At 33.7% G+C, this 22294-nt stretch overlaps 1 protein-coding gene, 1 long non-coding RNA gene and 1 pseudogene across 2 annotated transcripts in view; 2 read left to right on the top strand and 1 right to left on the bottom strand.

Moving 5' to 3' along the window:
- Positions 1 to 22294, bottom strand: part of LOC105221823 (coiled-coil domain-containing protein lobo) — a 481480-nt gene that overhangs the window by 262728 nt on the left and 196458 nt on the right. The gene's annotated exons all lie outside the window — the stretch shown is intronic.
- The window catches only part of LOC125776828 (uncharacterized), a 226253-nt gene that overhangs the window by 24547 nt on the left and 179412 nt on the right, over positions 1 to 22294 (top strand). The gene's annotated exons all lie outside the window — the stretch shown is intronic.
- LOC125776712 (uncharacterized) lies at positions 1471 to 3276 on the top strand (annotated as a pseudogene).

The raw sequence follows: 22294 nt of genomic DNA, 5'->3' as shown, positions 1-22294 counted from the left end.
ATCATTATGGTACAAAAACCCGGAAAAAGCGCCCAGCAGGCCTTGTCATATCGTCCAATCTCACTGTTGCCTATTTTGTTCAAAATACTTGAAACTGTAATTGTAAGAAGACTTCAGAAAATAATTGAAGAGAACGGCCTTATACCAATTCATCAATTTGCATTTAGATCGCAACATTGCACAATCGATCAAGTTCATCGAATAACAGATACGAGTATAATAGAAAATGCGATGGAAAAAAAAGAAAATTGCACAGCTGTTTTTCTTGATGAATCTCAGGCGTTCGATAGAGTATGGCACCATGGCTTACTTTATAAATTAAGGCGTTTCTTTCCACAGCATCTAACTGAGCTACTTGCCTCCTACCTGAGCAACCGCTACTTCCGAATAAAACAGGGACAATCGTATACTGCGCTACAGCCAATAAGAACGGGTGTACCCCAAGGAAGTGTGCTGGGACCCCTACTATACATTCTATTTACTAGCGATATGCATACGCCGCCAAACTGCACAATCGCCACATTTGCAGATGATACCTGCATAATTACTACCGGTAAAAATCAATTCGAGTCGTCGAACAGAATACAGCCTTCAATTAACCAAATTGGAGAATGGACACAAAAATGGAACATTACTCTAACCGAGTTGAAGTCTATACATTAGGCCGGGTCGATTTGTAGGGAGGCAAAAAAATCGCCCATTGCTCTATGAAAATCATATTCTAGGGATCAAAATAAGAAACTTTGCCGAAGGAACCATACCTCTGAAACGAATTCTGATGTCCCCCAATTTGGGTCGAACTTTTGGGTAGAAGCAAATTTTGAAATAGAATTGAAATTACCATTTCATTCTTATTACCTCTGAAAGTGAGGAGACCTAAAGCAATAACCACTATGGTATTTCAAAAAAAAAATAATAAGTGAAGTGACCATTCCAAATCAAAAAGTTTACAATGAATCCACCATCTTCTACACAGCAAGATGAAGCAACTACATCAACAACTATCGAAAACCCAATGAGTCATATACCCAAGCATGATGTTACTATTTTTGGTGTGTCTACTGATTTGACTGATCTTAATTTACCAACCCAGCTGGATATCTTGAGATATTATTTTTACTTAAGCGAACGTGCTAAAACAGAACAAAAAAAGTTTTCCCATAAATCATTCACTATTCAAGTACAAGATAAGTTGATTGGAATTTGGGAAAAACTTGGTATGGAAATAATGCTGAAAAAAAGTGTATGTAATAAATTGAATAAATTGCTTGACAAGTATCAAGAGCAAATCGAGAGAAGAAACAACACCCAACAATTTGCAGAGTATGTAAAATCTCTGGAAACAATTTTTTACATTGGAACATGTAAAAGCGATTTGAAGGCAGCTCCAGCAGGACGTCTATGTCATCAATGCCAACATACCAAGATCCCGATGATTCAACATACGCACCGCCACCGGTTCAAGAAGATATGGATAGAAGCACAAGTTCACAATACACAGAGAGATACGATTGTTTTAACTTTGCCTTGGTGTGTGACAGATTTGGTGTGCCTGACAGAGTAGCATCAGCATTGGGAAACGCTCTATTGTAAGATTTTAAAATTAAAGAGAAGCATGGGAAACCTCTCATCATGGATAAATCGAGAGTTCGCAGAGAAAAAGAAAAATGCAGACAAGAAGTGCTTCGCAAACGGTTAGATGATACCAATTTGTTAGCGTTTTCATTCGATGGCAGAAAAGATGATACTTTAACGATAGATAAAATTGATGAGAAGTATCATACTAGGATGGTAAAAGAACCTCATCTTGTTATTTTGAGAGAACCCAATTCTGAATTGATTGGTTACGTAAGACTGGAACATGAAACCGCTGAATACAAAACAACCAAATTAAATGGTTTTTTCAACGATACAAATAAATCACTGGATACATTAATTGGAATATGCACTGACGGTGAGCCAACAAACACTGGCCCACACCGTGGAATTATACGACGATTCGAATTGCTGTTAAAAAAATCATTGCATTGGTTTGCTTGCCTTCTACACTTCAACGAATTTCCGTTTCGGCATTTGTTTGAAGCTTTGGATAAATCAACCAGCACTGGACCAAGATCGGCAACCGGAAAACTGAGCCGTCAAATCGAAACTGGTGAAACTCTTCCGGTAAGTTATTGCTATCACTCATTTATTATAATTGTCAACCATTTTTAATTATTTTATTATTATATATTTTTAGGTGGTGGACGGCTTCCAGAAAATTGAGTTGCAAAATATGCCCCCTGCTCTAGAAAAAAAAGAATTTTCCACCGATTCGAAGTACTTATACGACATGGTCCATGTAATTTCTAGCGGCGTGGTTCCGGTGGATCTGGCTAACATCAAACCAGGGAAAATTGTACATTCTCGGTGGCTCACCAAGGCCGCTAGATTATTGCGATTATATGTGACTACGGAAAATCCAAATGCTAATTTAAGAATTCTGGTTGAATTTATAATTAAATGTTATGTGCCAATGTACTTCAATATCAAGTATTACAGCTCTGTAGTGTGGGATTTTTCAAAATTTGCCCCTACCCAAAAGTTCGACCCAAATTGGGGGACATCAAAATTTGTTTTAGAGGTAAGGTTCCTTCGGCAAAGTTTCTTATTTTTTATTCTTTGATCCCTAGAATGCGATTTTCACAGAGCAATGAGCGATTTTTAAATCGACCCGCCCTACTATACATAAAAACTTCACTAACAAAAGTGCCACGTATATTCCCTTACATATTGGGAATGAAGTAATCTGGTACTCCACCTCAGCGAAATATCTTGGCTTGACGTTGGATGCAAAATTAAAGTGGAGGGGGCATATACAAAGGAAAGTTGCAGAACTGAAACTAAAATATAACAAAATAAACTGGTTAATCGGCAAGAAATCACCATTAACTACCTCAAATAAAATCCTTGTCTACAACCAAACGTTAAATGCCCCGTGGTACATACGCAATTCAGATCTACATCGTGATCTCCGCATAAAAATGGTTCGGGAAGTCATTCACGAAACGGCATCGAAACATGCTACAAGGTTACAAAATCACGTAAACGCTGAAGCCCGACAACTGGGCGAAACTCGAAATAACAGGTGCAGACTGAAAAGAACAAGGTTTCATGACTATTTAAGCAAATGACAAATATTATAATATATAGTTTTTAGTACAAAGTTTAGTTTTTGAATAAAGTTTTTAATAGAGCTTTTATTTTTGTACCTTATAAATTATGAAAAATTTTGCTTGTTAGTTTAAATTAGTCACTAGTTGCAATTTGAATGAAATGTAAAATATCCTTGTTACGTTTCAATCAAAAAAAAAAAAAATTCATGTATATAGTCATCCCACTATTTATAAATATATATTCATTCTATATATTATAAACATATACATATATATAGTCAGAAATATGTACTGAGGTTTATATATTTGTATCCTTGGGCTAATAATCTGATTTCGACAATTTTTAGATTGATATGTTTATGCAAAAGCTTAATTTCGATAATACTGCGTTTTCTAATAGGGATTATATGATTTTTAAGTGTTGTTCTCAACTTTAAAATCGCCAAGCACAATTTTTATAGCGGCGCACAGTGGGGCAGAATGACCTAAAAGTTGGCATCAACTAAACGGCTTAAGCTAGGAAGTTGGAAATTGGTACCCTGATTCCTCTTACTAAAGTAAGTATGTGTACCAAATTTCAGAATATTGCGCTTACAACCGAAGTTTTTAGACTGTATCAGATTTACCTGAACCGTTCACATAGTGATTGGTGGCGACTGCTTTATTTTATATATACATTTTAATTTATTTATTTTTTTATTTTATATATTTATATTGCTATTTTCATTCATTTCATCATCGTAAATATTAGGAATAAGTGGACATATCAATAATTCCAATACTTCAGTTGGTAACTTTTGGTTATTAGTTCTTTTGAATTTTCTCTTTGAACTTATTACCGGATCAGACCTTAGCATAAATGAATTGAATATGTCAATATTAGTTTCCACACGGCCTCATTTTCTTGAATGGTATTCGCGATATCTTTTAAAATCCTTGTTGCAGGCCTCTTGTGCTTCTTCCGATAATTGGCCGATTGGTAGTAAAGCGTGAGAAATTATTTATTAATTATTCATTATTAATTAATTATTAATTATTCATTAAAAACGTCTATTTTTCGGTATGTTCAAGCGGTTCAATGTTTTATTCAATTCTTCTTTAGTCATTTGCTGAAATTTTGTTTGTTTTTCCAATTCATTTTTTAAAAAAATAAACTTTTCATCAGTTGTGATTTTTTCACAACAAAATATTATTTGAATGAGCTCCCTACGATTGACAAAAATTGTTTTTGAACTAAGGCCTGAAATAAAAAGTTAAATCAACCACTAAAAGATTATAAAATTAAGATAGTATGGCAACACTGGATTCTATTTGACGATTTACAACTAAAATAATAAAGATCAATGCAGTTCACATTTGTCCTTGTAGTTGACGTTTGACAAACAAATAATCAAAACAAAATAAAAAAAGCTTCGAACTAAACTACAACAAAAGGTAGTACATAGGCATATACATAAATGCGAGCAAATGCCAAAACGCAAAAAATCCGCACAATTTTTTTCCAATTAAGTACATAAATATACATATTACAGGATAATTAAAAAATTTCCGGCCGATCATGCCGGGCTCACTAACTTTTCCAATTTTTAAAACTTAAACTGTAGCAAAATAACCTTATTAAGGTAGGTTTCCGAAAAAAAACGACCAAAATGTGAAAATCACAATTACGCACAAAGTGAATAGAAATGAATCTTTATAAATACCCGATGTTGATGGTTCCATAATTAAAGTTGCTAAATTATAGTCAGCGACTGGAAAATATATATTCAAACTGTGAATAGAAAATGCACAAAAATCAAACTGCACTTATTGCGAAAATAAGCTCTGTGTTTGTAAGGCTCTGAAAAGAGAGGTGGTGAAAATGACATTGAAAAACCGTTGGTTTATTGTTGCTAGTATATTCATAAATCCAAAGCAATAAACGAAAAGTGCTACCGGCTATTTTGAAAAAATTAGTTTTTGCCAACTTTTCTGGTCTGCTGCCCCATTGTGCGGCGGGGGGCTCTGATATGTGCGCTGCAAGCGCTCATAGAAGGCATACATATGTGGTCACATCGTCCTTCTCCTCCGTCGTGTCGTGGGCGCAAATCTGTGATATGTTGAAGAGTTTCGCTTTGATGCGGATTGTGGCTAGAAGATCATCCACCGGGGTGACAGTACTCGGCGACGGAGTCACTCCCCCACCACGAATTCCACACCAAATTTGCTGTCCTTTATATAGAGACTGTAAATGGCAGAAGGACCTACTCCCCTTAGTCCTTATCCCATCCATCGCATGTCTGCATTTCTTGGACAGCGGTGATGACAGTCTTTACTCATACCTACTACCGCTACTAATATTATACTATTCTTTTATTGCGATCACAAGTAACAATACAAAACTGTAATTGAATGGATAGAACTGCTGTCGTAATCACAATTCACAAGATGAAACTGTAATCGTAACTTTTAATGTGAACTTCTATTTCCAAAAGAATTATCGCAGTTGCAATACGTGGTTCTTCAATAACAATAAAGAATTCACCGGTAGTGAAACATTTTGAAATAATTTTGATGGATTTAAATGAATTTCTTAAAAATAATGTGGCCTAGCGATGAATTTGATCTAGACATTAGTCTGAACTTCATTAACCCATATTCGGCCGCTGCTCGATTTTTCGACCATCAACTTTGGAGGTCCATATTTCTGAAGCTAAGTGCTATTTTCATGATTTGTTTTCAGAAAAATTAAATTCTGAATTTTATTAAAACATAAAGGATAGTTTTTTCTAGTTAAAACATTAAACGAAAAATTTGGTAGAATCAAAAAAAAAATAATTTTTTAAAGTGTTTTTGTTTAATTTAAAAAAATTGGGAAAACAAAAAAATTGTTTTAATTTTTAATTGTATACGAAGACAAGAGATAAACTTTTAACAATCGAAAGAAACTCACCTCAATACTACAAGTTTTTTAACTTTTAAAACTACATACTCTTTGGAGGTCGAAAAATCGACCGCTGTCCAAAAATCGTCAAGTAGGACAAAATTTTTTCAAGCATGATTTTTGTTATTATTAAGTAAAAGGCAAGTACATATCTTTAAAATATCAAATATTTAATGGCCCTTGCTTTAGTTTTTTCGGATTTTACACTTTTATCGTTTTAAGTCTGGCATCACCTGTCCGCATGTAACCTTTTCGTCTCATATATTTGTCTCCCTCTGACTATCGTAACGTAAAATTTAAAAAGGGAGTTCCCGAATTGATTCTGATTGCTTTTGTTATTGCCAAAAGAAAGATTTCGAACTTGCATAGTACAATAAATTCAATTGCTGAAGATAATGCCGATTCGTAAAGCAATAAAAATTAGTGAAATCATGGCCATTTTAAATGAGCCATCTTCAGATGACGAGGAGGATCAAGCTGTATTGAATGCAACAGATGTCGACGTCGTATACATTCCACCACCTCATGTGGAGTTTATGACAGACGAAGAAGATCTGGACGATGACCGGATTAATCTTAATGACAACAATGATGATTTTTTAAATGAAATCGCTGGTCATGTTGAACTACAATACTCATTGGAAGGAGAAAACATTCAGGATGTAGGTAATGAACTCAGTGAAACTGAAAATCCATCAACATCTAATGCACATGGAAATGTTATGATAACTGGCGGATTTAAGAGGAAATCTGATTTTGCTGTCCCCGTGTGGCGAAACCCCAGAAATTTTGGATACAGCCGAACGCCAATTAACATCAAAGCTTTCAAAATAGAAGAAATTTTTTCTGAAATTAGTAAGCAATTGATTAACTATTTCTAACTACATATTTAGTTTAAATTGCCATTTCTATATATGCATAAATTCATATACATATATACTTAATACGTATACGAGTATTTATTCACACTTAACTTTTTTGCAGGCTCTAAATCTCCGTATGATATTTTCTCGTTGTATTTTGATAAATTAATAATTGCAGAGATAACGCATTTCACAAACGAATATGCGAATCAACACAATGCTGCCATTAACGTCACGCCAGTGGAAATACGTAGGTTCATTGGTATTTTGTACATTTCGGGGTATCACACCTTGCCTCATATTGACCATTAGTGGTCTGTTCGGCCCGACATGGGAATTCCAATTGTAAAACAAGCGTTGAGTCGTAATCGGTTTAAAATAATAAAACGGTTCTTACATCTCGCTGATAACACCGATTAAAATACAGTAGATCGTTTTGCCAAGGTTCGCCCGCTTATTGATGCTCTCAATAAAAAATTTATGCAGTTCGGAGTTTTTAGCCATATTCTTTCCGTAGACGAACAGATGATTCCATACTTTGGTCGACACTCATGCAAAATGTTTATCAAAGGAAAACCGATTCGTTTTGGATTTAAGTCGTGGTGCTTATGTTCAGAAAGTGGATATTTATTTTCTAGTATACTATATGGGGGTGCAGCAACCCCTCACGATAAAAATATCGGTCTAGGAGCACAAACTGTTTTAGATTTTCTTGCTAACGTAACTGACCCCGACTGCCATATTATTTTCTTTCACAATTTTTTTTCATCCTATCATCTTATGTGCCTATTGAATGAGCGTCGATTTTTTGCAACCGGTACTATACGTGAAAATAGGATGGCAAAATCGCCCTTGAGGAATTTAAAAAAAGAGAAACGCGGGGCATTTGACCAGCTACTCGATGGTCAACAAGAAATATTGACTGTACGGTGGAACGATAACGCTGTCGTCAATGTTATTACTAACAACTCCACAGCCGAACCAATGGTATATGCTAAAAGATATTGTCGGAAGCAAAAGAAAACTATCACCATTCCACAGCCCAAAGTAATACAAGAATATAATCACGGTATGGGTGGAGTGGATCTTCATGACAATACTGTGGCCAACTATCGGATATGTATACGAGGAAAAAAATGGTGGTGGCCAATATGGATTAATGCTCTTGGCAACGCAATGGTCAATGCATGGAAGTTGCATTGTATGTTAGCAAAATTTCAAAAGACGAAACCACTTTCACAAATTGATTTGACTTACGACAATAAGGAAGATTACGAGAATGGAGATGAAGATGAGGACTCTAGATATCCATCGAACCTCCTTGGATCAACGAAAAGGTACACGCCTTCATCAGAAGTCTTGAAAATGAATATCGGCGCTGTAAGTTATGCAAGAAACATACTATTTCTACTTGCAAAAAGTGTAACGTCTGTACAATATACATGTATTATATAAAAAAATACATATCTTTTAAATAAAAGCAAATAATTTGAACTAAAGTCATTAAATTTTTCTTAAAGAAAATAAAACAAAAAAATATATTTCTTCATACTTGACGGTTTTTGGCCAGCGGTCGATTTTTCGACCAGTTCATATCAAGAAAACGGTTGGTCAAAAAAAAAATTTTTTTTTAATTATTCTTGATTATGATCTCATGTAGTGGCCGAAGATGGGTATTCGGTATGTTCTTGTCTTCTGGTTAATATTTTCCTCATATAGTTGAGTTTGTATCTATATGTATATCTTATTTCATTTACAAGATAAAACACCAAATATGATATTAATTCATAAAAAATTTTGCGAATATTGCATTTTTTCGTAACGTCTCTCTCGCAACATATTTACAAAGTATAATAGATTTGTTCGCCTAACGGTTGTTTGTGTGTCAACTGAATTAATCGAGATAATTACAGAGTTATAGTTATATACAATATACATATATATTTTCGCTAGTTGGCGCTGAAAGCGCGTAGTTCTAGTTTTATTCGTCGCATCGGGTCATGCTATACCTTTTTGGAAAGCTCATTTCACGCGCTAACTTTTGTCTTTGATTGATTGTCGTTTCTTTTAAGTCGTTCGTGAGTTATAGCGTCGCAAACATGGAGCAAAATAAAGAGAAAATACGGCATATTTTACAGTACTACTACGATAAAGGCAAAAATGCATCTCAAGCCGCCAATAAAATTTGTGCAGTTTATAGACCCGATACAATTTCCATTTCCACCGCACAACGGTGGTTTCAACGTTTTCGTTCTGGTGTAGAGGTGGTCGAAGATGCGCCACGCTCCGGAAGGCCTGTCGTCGAAAATTGCGATAAAATCGCTGAATTGGTCGAAAGAGACTGGCATAGTAGCAGCCGTAGCATCGGTCAAGAGCTGGGCATGAGTCATCAAAAATTCATTTCAATTTCAATAAAAAAAAAAAATTCAATAAAAATACCGCAAGACTTTTTTGACAACCCAATATAATGATCGGGATGGGAGTCCAGTTGAATTCTCATTTGAACTGTATGTTGGTCTCTCTTTTTATAACATTATATTTACATTCTTTTGTCAATGTGGCCACAACCGCGTTTACTTTCCATATTTCAATTTTAAAATTCATATGAGGTTTCCACTTTACAGATTAAAAATCAAGAACACAGTATGTTATCGAAATGAAACCTTCCATGCAAAGTAAACTTAAGCTGTGGAATTTTCCGTCCAAATAGTCGAAGTAGTAGGATACCTACATTAAAGAAAGTCAGATAACATCTTTTTCTGAAAATAATACGTCGTGATGTCAAAATGGATAAAATAAAAACTTTGTCTATAGATAACCTAAAAGAAAGATTTGCGAACATCTTGTTGACTATAGACCGTGTATAACGATCAAATTAAATATTCTTCTTCTATCTTCTATATACTTGTACATATATAAAATAAAAAGTTTATATGTATGTTGCTTATAAGTAGGGGCATGCGAATATTCGAAATTTCGAATTATTCGACGCGAATCGAACCGAATTATTCGATTCGAGATTCGACCCGAATATTCGCATTATTCGAATTATTCGAACTATTCGAATTACTCGAACTATTCGAATTACTCGAACTATTCGAATAATTCGAATAATTTTAATATTTGACTATTTGCATGATTTTTTAATTAGCGCCAGTAGTATCTGAATCTCTGCCATGCATCTGACGTACATTTGTCATTTTCGTTTAAAATTATTATTTAAATTATTCGATCCGAGATTCGACCCGTATATACGCATTATTCGAATAGTTCGAATAATTCGAATAGTTCGAACTATTCGAAATATTCGATATTTGACTCGAATATCGAATCGAATCTAAGGATTCGATTCGACTCGAATCGAGCTGGATTCGCATACAACTACTTATAAGCTTCAGAATGGCCCAAATTAAAATTTGGTAGCAATCTAGTCTTTTTTTAAATATCAAGGAAATGTTTTTCTTCTGCTATATGCTATTGTTGTTATTGCACTATTTTGTTGACATGTTTGTCTTGTATATTATTAAACAAATTGAGGTATAATGAAGGATATTAAAGTATATACGTTACGTAATAAAAGTGTAATGAACGACATTGAAATATCAAAAGCATAGGAAGCATATTGATGTATATAATTAAGCCTATTGAAGTATATAACTAAGCACATTACATTTTTTAAGGTAAGTAATACTGCCCCGGATGTACCATATAACGGGTGATTTTTTTGAGGTTAGGATTTTCATGCATTAGTATTTGACAGATCACGTGGGATTTCAGACATGGTGTCAAAGAGAAAGATGCTCAGTATGCTTTGACATTTCATCATGAATAGACTTACTAACGAGCAACGCTTGCAAATCATTGAATTTTATTACCAAAATCAGTGTTCGGTTCGAAATGTGTTATTATCGACAAATTTTGTTCAGCGATGAGGCTCATTTCTGGTTGAATGGCTACGTAAATAAGCAAAATTGCCGCATTTGGGGTGAAGAGCAACCAGAAGCCGTTCAAGAACTGCCCATGCATCCCGAAAAATGCACTGTTTGGTGTGGTTTGTACGCTGGTGGAATCATTGGACCGTATTTTTTCAAAGATGCTGTTGGACGCAACGTTACGGTGAATGGCGATCGCTATCGTTCGATGCTAACAAACTTTTTGTTGCCAAAAATGGAAGAACTGAACTTGGTTGACATGTGGTTTCAACAAGATGGCGCTACATGCCACACAGCTCGCGATTCTATGGCCATTTTGAGGGAAAACTTCGGACAACAATTCATCTCAAGAAATGGACCCGTAAGTTGGCCACCAAGATCATGCGATTTAACGCCTTTAGACTATTTTTTGTGGGGCTACGTCAAGTCTAAAGTCTACAGAAATAAGCCAGCAACTATTCCAGCTTTGGAAGACAACATTTCCGAAGAAATTCGGGCTATTCCGGCCGAAATGCTCGAAAAAGTTGCCCAAAATTGGACTTTCCGAATGGACCACCTAAGACGCAGCCGCGGTCAACATTTAAATGAAATTATCTTCAAAAAGTAAATGTCATGAACCAATCTAACGTTTCAAATAAAGAACCGATGAGATTTTGCAAATTTTATGCGTTTTTTTAAAAAAAAAAGTTATCAAGCTCTTAAAAAATCACCCTTTACATACAGGTATACTGTTATAAAGAAAATGTTTGATCCGAATTTATCTCATAGATTGACCATGTTTTCGATAAAGTGTTCGCAGTAGGAACTGGGGTACACATATTCGGTATAGGGAGACTTGAACATTTGTAAACCGATTCTGAAAATTTTTGGTCATAAGGTGGCCTACTTTAAGCGGACTACCCGGGAAAATTTTTATCCCAATACATTCATTTACATACCGTTATTTGATTTGCATTCTGGAAAATGAATGGAATAGATGGAATTTAAAATTGTATTATATAGAAAGTGTGCGTGATTGTAGTCTTATTTCACTCATTTTTCCACTAGAACATACAAATGTCAAGATAATGTCACATACCCAATGTGATCGATGTCGGTCGAACAGTTTCCAATATATGAGCTTTGACGTAAATGCGTGCGGTATCCCCCCATCGTCTTATTTTAATCTTGTGTTTAGAATTCATTGTCATCGGTGTGTTTATTTATGGATTTAGGAAGGCAACGTTGCAGTTGTTATGTCATCCATCTCAGAAATATAAATATTCGCCGCCTTGTGGAATTATAGTATCCAGTTCTTTTTCTACGTGACGAAGATGGGTAACATTTCAATGAAATGCAAGTGAATTTGAACACAATCGACGTATCAACAAAAAAGTTTCTTACATGAACTAGTATGCCTACCGCATATGGTAAGAAAAAAGTAATTGAATCATTTGTTGAATTGCCGTGAACTTATACATCAATTCTTGACAAATATGTACGCCAGTAAAATACATCGATTTTCTGGACATATGAACGAGTATGCACAAGGTACTATGACTTATGTATGTGCGCAAGTCATCCGATCATCCAGGACATTTCCATTACTTTCACATTCAATCCAACATGGAAAAACATCATTGTTACACCGCAGTAAAAAATCGGCACACAGATATGATCGCTCGCACGAGTATTGAAACAATTATTAATGAAGCTAATAGATGTAATCAACAAAAATCATATGTAGTATATTTTTCATGAAACCCAATTTTGTATGTCTTCAATTAACTGACACATGCTCATATTTTATTTTTGCTAAAACAAAAAAATCTAGCAACAGAAATCGATGTTGTTATTTCTGCTGAACAACCAAATTCTATAGAAGATCCAGTTCTATAAGATACAATAGGAAAGCACAAAACTTGCGATGAACTTAATCTGAATTCCCCAAGCGTGAAAGATGGTAAGCGTACAAAAGGGAGAGCTGTAAAAAACTATTTATACTAATTGTGCGAAAAAAAGTAGGAATTTTTAATTTAAATTTCGCGCGAAAACCCATTCAGCGAAATATTTTTTTTTATGTTGATATGACAAAAGAAGTGAGGTGGTTCCCAAATCCCTCAAATTAAAAAAAAAAAAATTATCACATTAACGTCTGGGAAATAATGCTTTCCGACTGTCAGGATGGCGATAAATTTCGGATCTATGCTTACGACCCGGAAACAGACGATTAATCGGCGAATAATGCGACAAAGTTGAGCCGCAGCCGAAAAACCACGCAGGTTCAAAAATCGAGGTTATGTTGACAGTTTGGAATATCCCAAATAAATTCCAACCGGCCGAACTATCAACAAAAAATACTATTTGAGTGTTAAGCGTCATTTGGGCGAAGCTAAAAGAGGCCGGAAATATGGGCCGACCACATTGCATTATACCGTCGCATACTACATTGTTTCTTTGTAAGGTTTTCGCCAATTTTTCAACCAATATCGAGCCGCAACCACCGTATTCGCCTGATTTAGCTCCGTGTGACTTCTGGCTTTCAGCAAACTTGAAGAAACCGTTTTGAGTAAATTGAAGACATTAAACGCGATTCCCTACGCTCAAATTGACTTCAACAACTGTTTCAAGAATTGGAAGAAACGTTGGCACAAGTGTGTTGGAGCCAAAGGGATTACATTGAAAGGAACGATACAGATTTTAAAAAATAAACTAAAATTTTTAAAATTATCAACAAAGTTTTACAAAATTATGTTTTTTTCTGTTTATATAACCATCATGTTGGATATAACGATGTAAACATGAAGCACAATGTTAAATAGACAATTTTTTTCAACTGACTTTCAATTTACAACTTATAAGATAGGCGAATTGTTAATGCACATCTATGGCTAAATTTTATGTTTAGGTTTCAATTTTATTTAGCGTCTGTGTGAAACTCCGAATTCGTACTTTATGGTCGCTTGTCAACAAAATTTTAAAACTATTTCATAAAATTATGTCTTTCCAACGCCAACGAATTTAAAACAAGCTGTACCCTAAATAGCACATCAGTTTCTTTATTAATTATTATTAAAGAGTACAATGTTACAATTAAATTTTTTTGATTTGATAATAAACTTTATAGACTAAAAATATTGAAACTAATAAAAAATCTTGATTATTGCAAAGCATGTATTTTTTATGTACATACATTGTTTAAGAATATTAATCAGTAAAAAATTTTAATAAAATTAAGTTATTGCGCAGGTACGTATTTATTTATTTTTTCAGAATATGCCATTTCTAAGAAAAATCGTTTACTTATTCATTAGTCGAGAAAGTTGTTATTGCAACAACTGATGAAGCAAAATTTCCTTTATTTTCAATATAATTTATCCAAAACAAATTTCACTTACTACAATGAAAATTTTGGTACATTATTTTCATAAATACTATTCACCATCTTCAGCAGGAGAAAGAAATATTAAAAAGTCATAAAACGTTAATAGTCTAGTAAAAAAGACGATGAAAAGATTAATTAAATTCGCTTTTTACCTCTACTTTTTGAAAAATTGTGTTTCATATTAATTTTTAATTTTTAAACTTTGTTCGATAAGAAAGTACGGAGTGTTAAAAATTGTTACTAACTATGCTGAGTAATTTTCTTTATACTCAAAAAATAATAATTAAGTTGTATTTTAAAGAAAGTGGGTTATTTCACCTGAAAATTTTATTTAGTTAATTATTGATGTTGTACATTTATTTGTTAATTTTTTAGTTATAAATGTTTTGTTTTCTTGTATAGAATTTCGTATCGTAGTAAATATCCACATAATCATATATAGAATATTTTTTACAAAAATTTGTTTCAATGGGAGTGAGGCCGAACTCACTTTTCAAAATTTGTTGAACCACAGGTGACTCTTTTTAGATATTTTTTTGTGCCGAAATTTGAGAGAGAAAGAGAAAAGTACGCTATTGAATGTTTCGAGCTTCATTGAACGTAATAAGGTATATTTTTAGCTATATTTCAAGATTCTTTTTTGCAAAAATGTTGAAAAATAACGGCGTTATTGAATCCGTTTCAATCGATAATTATTACATTGAAATCATTAAAACCGTATCGAAAATTAAGTTTTCGATGCAGTTGAACTTACTTGCCGACTTGATAAAATACATTCCGTGGCTAACAGATGACGCTAATTTCGAAATCATTCAAAATCGAAAATTTGTCGAGGTCTACCCGTTGATCAGTGAACTGCGTAAATTGTCAAGAATGGAGCATTTGTAAGTATTTATGTAAAAAAATACTTGAGAACTCATTAAATTATGTACTCTCTTGTAATAATTAAAGTCAATAATTTTTTTGTCGCTTCTACATTTAATTTTTTTGACACGAGAGCAGAAGCAAGTATAGAAATGGCAAATCGAAGACAGCTTAAATATAGCAAGTCTTACGGACAAAGATACATCTTAAATTCAACTCATCTCATTTTGATTAGAATTTCGATTTCAAATAGGTTCACCGTTAGGTGAATAAAACTATTATGCTATGAAAAATATTGGAAGAGTATAAAAACTATACCAATCAGTAATTTATAATTTCTCTGTTGGGCACAAAATATATATGTATATTTAGATTTCTTCACTGTTTACTCTAATATACAAAAGTTGAGCTCGAAGGAAAAAACATATTTACATATTTGTGCTTTCTTAAGTACATAAGTGTTAATATATGCAGGAACATATAATGACGATAGTGGCATTTACACATATGTATGTATATAACTTACGCAATATATAGGAATTTCAAAGCATTTGCAAGCAAGAAACAAAAGGCTAGTTTGCTATATGTAAAATTAACCATAAGGATTTTCAAAGATACATACGTCTACCGCATCGCAACAGGACATTTTTGTTTCTGATACCGAAAGAAACGACAAATGATCAAAACAGCAACAATTTGGACAAGCATAGAGGAATAGCACAATGTCATCTCTGGTAACTGAAACAGCAGCAGTAAAAACAATTCTTGCTACAAACGGCAACGTTTAAAATATCCAAGTAGCAGAATGGTTGGTGAACAACAGGCTGCCAAAACAAGAAGAAATGATGTTGCTTATTCGATACTAATTTAGAAGGAGAAATTCACCTTGGTTGAGCTTTTATACATATGTACGTATACAAAAGTTATTTACATTTTTATAGAATACACATGAAATACCAAAGAGAAAAGCAAATTTCTAAATTATTTGCCGCCTTAGAAGTTTTCAATTTATAACAAAGATCATACTTAATCCCGTATAAGAAATTTTACCTTTTTGCGGATTCCATAACACTGATATTGCATATATTTAGCGATTTCAAAATTATAAATAACAATTGGAAATAAAATTAAATATTGGCTTAGTTGAATGTACAATGCCAACAGATTGAATCCTCTTTCTCTCTTGTTACAAACTTTCCTATGCTATTGGTTATGAAATCAAGCTCTATATTTTGATTCATATTCGGAATAAAAGTTATATTGTTATAATAAGTTAAATGCAACATATTATTCTAGGGAGAGTATATCGTCACCTGAAATGCAAATTAACGTAACAACATTTTCAGAAATTTACAGTGGCATGAATGAAACACGAAATAAAATCGAACATGAGTGAAACAAAATATTAATATTGGTTAAGACTGGTTTATATATGACCGCAGAACCAGAAAATGTTGAGCATATGTAATATTATATATATAATTTGAAGTAGTGAAGCGTAATCAAAAAGACACTCGGTTTCGATTTTTTTGATGATACGTTATTTTGCATTTCAGGTGACGATATGGATCTTTATAAATCACTTGTGGTACGTAATTAATCTTCTAGAAAGGGATACCTAACTATTTACATTCATCTCGAAGTGGTTCCACATGAAATTAGTTTTCTTTACTTACTTCTTCTTTTTTGATAATAATTTACTTTTTCAGAGAAATGGTCCTTCATAGATCCTCTTAATAATACAATCGCATACCTGTATTGTTATGAGGCCAGAATTTTGTATATGCATTTGCTTGTGCAGTGTATATAATTCATATACTAAAGCATGTATGTATGTATATATAAAGATTGGTAAGCATGTTTGCGGCCTTACTGAAGTATACTAGTTCGTCCTTCTTCGGATGCCAAAGGAAGAACTAAAGCAGCGAAGTAGTGTTCTCCCACGTCTACAGAAATTATTTCGCGGCGGTGGCAGACCAACGAGAGTTGGTAATAACAACAAATTTAATCCTTTAGGTTGCAAAGCAGCAGCATGTGATTCGTACTCTAGGTACGCTCCCCTTCACAATGTAATTATAAGCAATGACTGCTGGACAGTGGTGTATCGGTCAGCTAAATATGTGCATAAGCTCTAGAGAATGGTGTATGTAAAATATATTTCAATGCTGGTATAAACTTTAGTTGTGTGTTCAGCTAAATACTTAAATTTGTGTATGAAAACTCATACTTACGAGTACATGCATATTTATGTAAGAAGCATATATGTACATACACACATATATATAAGTACATATGGTAACCACTGAAGCTTTTTCATGAGTTAAGATTATGCTTCAGTTTCAAATTTAACTTTATTCTTCATATTATTGCTTAGCTCCAAACTACTCTTTATGGTTTTATACATACATATATGCTAAATGTTTATATATATAGATATAAGTTGAAATAAATGAACGATATTTTCTAGCGACCTGTCCATTTGATTTGTATCCCTTTCTGCTGACCACCCATTCTTTGGAAACCTCAAAGCTTGTTTGGAAGCCTTATTAGGAAAGATGTTTTACTCATACCAAAAACAAACGCAATATCGAAATTGTGAGCACAGAGAACTTCCGTCGTGCGCGCTTCATCGTGTCATGCTGATGTGTACATTTAACGATTTTGCGTCTAACGCCAACATGGACGTACGTTCGTTTTCTGGGCTCATATGCAAATATCGGAATCGTTGATGTCAAGAAACTGAGAAGCAACTGAAGCAAAACTGCCAAGTATTGCTTGACCATTCTATGCAGCTCAGGCTGCTTTGATGTGAAATTTACAACGTGCAAGAACGAGTAAGAAAGATACTATTCTGTTAGAAAATGAATGCACAAGAAATGATGGAATCTGCACACCTATGTTGAAAGTGTGAAATACATATACACGTAAAATTTAGTTTGTACATATTTTTTTATAGATGACAACACTTCAAGACCCTATTTTGAGTTGGGTGATGGTTGCAATCTTAGTTTTTCCTTGAAAAATACAATTTTTTAAGATCATTGAATCTATGGTACAAAAATTTAAGCTTAGAACTTCTTAGTAAGAAATACGACATTATTAAAAAAAAAACGAAAAATATATTGAACTTTATATTATTACATATGTATATAGATGGGTAGAGGTAACTGAATATGTTTTATTTATATATACAAGTATATAAAGCAATTTTCACATTTGAAAATCACAAACATGATTGTGCAGCTATTAGAACAAGTAATTAGAAAATTCATAGTCGGGAAGAATAAAACATATCCAGTTACTTCTCCCAAACGTTGGATTCAGGTTATCGCGATAAATGTAGAATTATTACAATTGTGAAACCGCTCAGAGTTATCAATTCGTTGTTACTTTCATCTTCAGCCTTCGGTTGTATCAGCTTCTTTTTAATCTCCATTTATCATCTTCGTCATCATCAATATATGTATAAACACAAGCTGTGGTGGTCCTTTCATTAAAATGATAACATTCAGTATGCATACTATGTTTATCCTGCTAACTTTATGTCGAATATAACAGTTAATATTTGTAATATTTCGATAATTTTAGTGCAAAAATTGCCGCAAAAAGTAAAATTAAATATTTAAAATATAAATGTTTTCCATGAATTAAACTGAATTGGCAAAAGGTATATAAAAAATACTTTGGGTACTCACAACCGGTCATAAGGCATTTTAAAATCACAAAATTATAAATGTTTACACTTGTTTAAAAAATTGTTGTTGGATTACATACAAAAATTAATTTACACATTTACAATTATCAATGTTATGTTTTTGGATCGTTATAATTTATAACTGTATGAGACTATGTGAAACCCATATCTAAGTATATGCCTAGAATAAATTCAATAGGCATCAGCGTTTATAACTAAGCGGAGGCATATTTCCAGTTGTTGCCAAATGTATATTATATAAACAAGGAAGCTCTAAGTTCGGATGTAACCATGTGAAATTTACTGTGACGGTGCTATATCAGTTCGTGGAGCCCAACAATGGTTCTCTCGTTTCCGTTCTGGAAATGTCAATGTGAAAGTTGCACCTCGCTCTGGTCGACCAATCGTTGAAAAAGTCGATGAAATTATGGACCGTAACATAAGCAGCCATGACATCGCAAAGGAACTTAACATTCATCATCAAACGGTTTTGAACCATTTAAAAAAAGGCTGGCTACAAAAATAAACTCAATGTTTGGGTACCACATAATTTATCTGTGAAAAATTTAATGAATCGAATTAGAATCTGCGATTCTCTGCTGAAACGAAAAGATGACGAACCATTTCTGAAGCAAATGGTAACAGGAGACGAAAAGTGGAACAAATAGGGCAATAATGTGTTAAAAAGATCATGATCCAAGCGTGGTGAAGCTCAACTAATAATCGCAAATCCAGGATTGACGCCTCGTAAGGTTGTGCTAAGAAAATGTATAGTCGGATTTGGTCCATTTTGGGTAAGAGACTACATATCTTAAAGGCACTATTTACCAAAATTTTGTTCCGACGCCTTTGTTAGTGCAACGTATGGGAATAACATAACATTCTAAAGAATTTTGTGCAATAAAGGGTTATGAATTAATACTGCTAATTTATTTTCTGAAAGTTTCTGTAGGATGTAAAATTGAGTACATGCCAGTTCTTTTATTTTTATTTGTTTTTTTTTATTAGAATTTGCCATTTTAATTTTTGTCTACAAACTTTGCTTCCACCGTTTTCCAATATATGTCTCTAGGGTCAAGCGCTGGTCGATTAAATCGTTTTATAACGATTTTGGACATTTGTGTCAACATTAACCCAACAAAATATTTGTAGAGATCTGTTTGCATCCCAAACTTATTCTTAACTGAAAATGTCATTTTTGGAGCCGAATTCTCGACATTTGCGGGAAATTTCGCGTTTCTTTTTTAATTCCAAGAAAAGTGCGGCTGAGGACCCGTGCACGCTTTACTGAGGCTGACACATATGTACATAGATAATACTATTACTCTACTACTACTATCTATATGATTTCTATTAGGTATTAAAAAAATATAGAATTTTTGTAAAGCAACTTGTGTTAGTTTACAAAAAAAAAGGGATTATAAGGCATTTTGTGTGTTAATTAAGCATTGCTTTTGGAGGGAATAAGGAAAAACACTTTTAGAGCGTTTTTATACAATAAAGCCTTAAATTTACAAAAAAACGCGGAAGCAAAGCTGTAGACAAATAATTTTGGCATTTTCAACGCTTACCTGTTTTTGGAGAGTGGGCGTAGAGCATGAGTGGGTACTATTATGAAAAATAAAATAGTGAAACTTTGTTCATAATTTAAAAATTTCCATTTATTCTTCAAAATATATGTCGTCCCCTCAAAGAAATCACCCTTGGACAAAATACACTTAGGGTTACACACTTGTTAAAGTCAATTTCCGGAATATGTAGCTTTAAATGCTCGTAGCGAATCACGTTTAATGTCTTCAATTCACTAAAAACGGTTTCCACGGAGCGGTCGTTTGAGTTTGCTGAATAGCCAGAAGTTTCATGGAGCTAAATTAGGCAAATACTGTTGTTGCAGCACGATGTTGGCTGAAAATTTAGCAAAAAACTCACGAAGAATCAATGCAGTATGCGACGGTGCATTATCGTGGTGTAAAAACCAATAGTTGTCGGACCATAACTCGGGCCGTTTTTACAAATAGGTTTGTATAAACGACGCATAACACTCAACTAGTTCTCTTTGTTGACAATTTGGCCGGTCGGAAGAAATTTGGAGTGAACCACACCTAGAAAATCGAAGGAAACTGTGTATAACCTTGATTTTTGAGCAGCTTTGACATGTTGTATTGCTGCCACAATATTCGGGAACTCCTTTGATAGAAATTTTCAATCAGCCTAAAAATCGCACTTTATGTACTCCAGAAAACAAGCGTATACAAGAAACAAGAAAAAACGTTAGTTTCGGCTGCACCGAAGCTAATATACCCTTCCCAGGTGTATTTCTTTTAGTAACTATGTGTTCAGTTTATATGGGTGCTATATGCTATAGTAAGTCGATCTAAACAATTTCTTCGGAGATTACATTGTTGCTTTAGAAAATAACCTGTGCCACTTTTGTGAAGATACATTGTCAAATGTGAAAGTTTTCCATACAATAATTTGATTCCGATCCTTCATTTTGTATGACAGCTATATGTTATAGTGGTCTGATATCGGCAGTTCCGACAAATGAGCAGCTTCTTGAAGAGAAAATGACGTTTGCAAAATTTCAAAACGACATCTTAAAAACTGAGGGACTAGTTCGTATATATACAAACGGACAGACAGACAGACAGACGGACATGGCTAAATCGACTCAGCTCAACATACTGATCATTTACATATACACTTTGTAGGGTCTCCGACGCTTCTTTCTGGGTGTTACAAACTTCATAACAAACTTAGAATACCCTGTTCAGGGTATAATTAATGACTATTTTGATGTGACATTTGGCACAGCTGTCACAGACAGTCATACCAACCTAAAAAAACTTATCCCGACGAATGGGTTTCGTGTGAAATTTAAATTAAAAGGTCTTACTGTTTTTAGCCAAGAGTGGTATAGTAATAAATATAAATATGTGTTTTTGTGTATACATTGGGGAAAGTCAGAAACAACAATTATTTATTTTCGCTTTGTACTCTGAAAAATAGGTTTTTACAAACCTTCTCCGCATTACATTTTTTTATTTCTTTCTTAAGCATATCAGATAGAATAATTCAAAACTCGCTTTCAACTATTTGAAAAAATGTTTCGTTACATACATTTTTGTAGGAAACTGAAAAAATTGTCTGATTCGAACCACAACTGTTCTTGACCCTAGATATCGAAAATGAGGTCTCCAGTTCTTATATTTAACTCTTGACAGAAAAAAACGGTCAATGTGTGAGATATAACGGGTGGGCCATCTAACGTTTTAAATTTGAATTATCGACAATGGAAACGTCAAATACCATTCGGAAAGTGACAGAAATTCAGTAAAAAGTCTAAAATTTACGAAATGGGTCGCTATTCACTATTCTACAGTTCGCAGATTGGGCAGAAGATCGTTTGACCGAGGATGGTCAATTTTACCGAAAAATCATCTTTTCGGACGAGGCTCATTCATTTCCACCGCGATGTTTACATTAACAAGCAGAATTG

The sequence above is a fragment of the Bactrocera dorsalis genome, chromosome 2 (assembly GCF_023373825.1).
Source record: "Bactrocera dorsalis isolate Fly_Bdor chromosome 2, ASM2337382v1, whole genome shotgun sequence".
In the NCBI taxonomy this organism is placed as follows: domain Eukaryota; kingdom Metazoa; phylum Arthropoda; class Insecta; order Diptera; family Tephritidae; genus Bactrocera; species Bactrocera dorsalis.
This window is presented reverse-complemented; position numbering and strand designations above follow the sequence as displayed.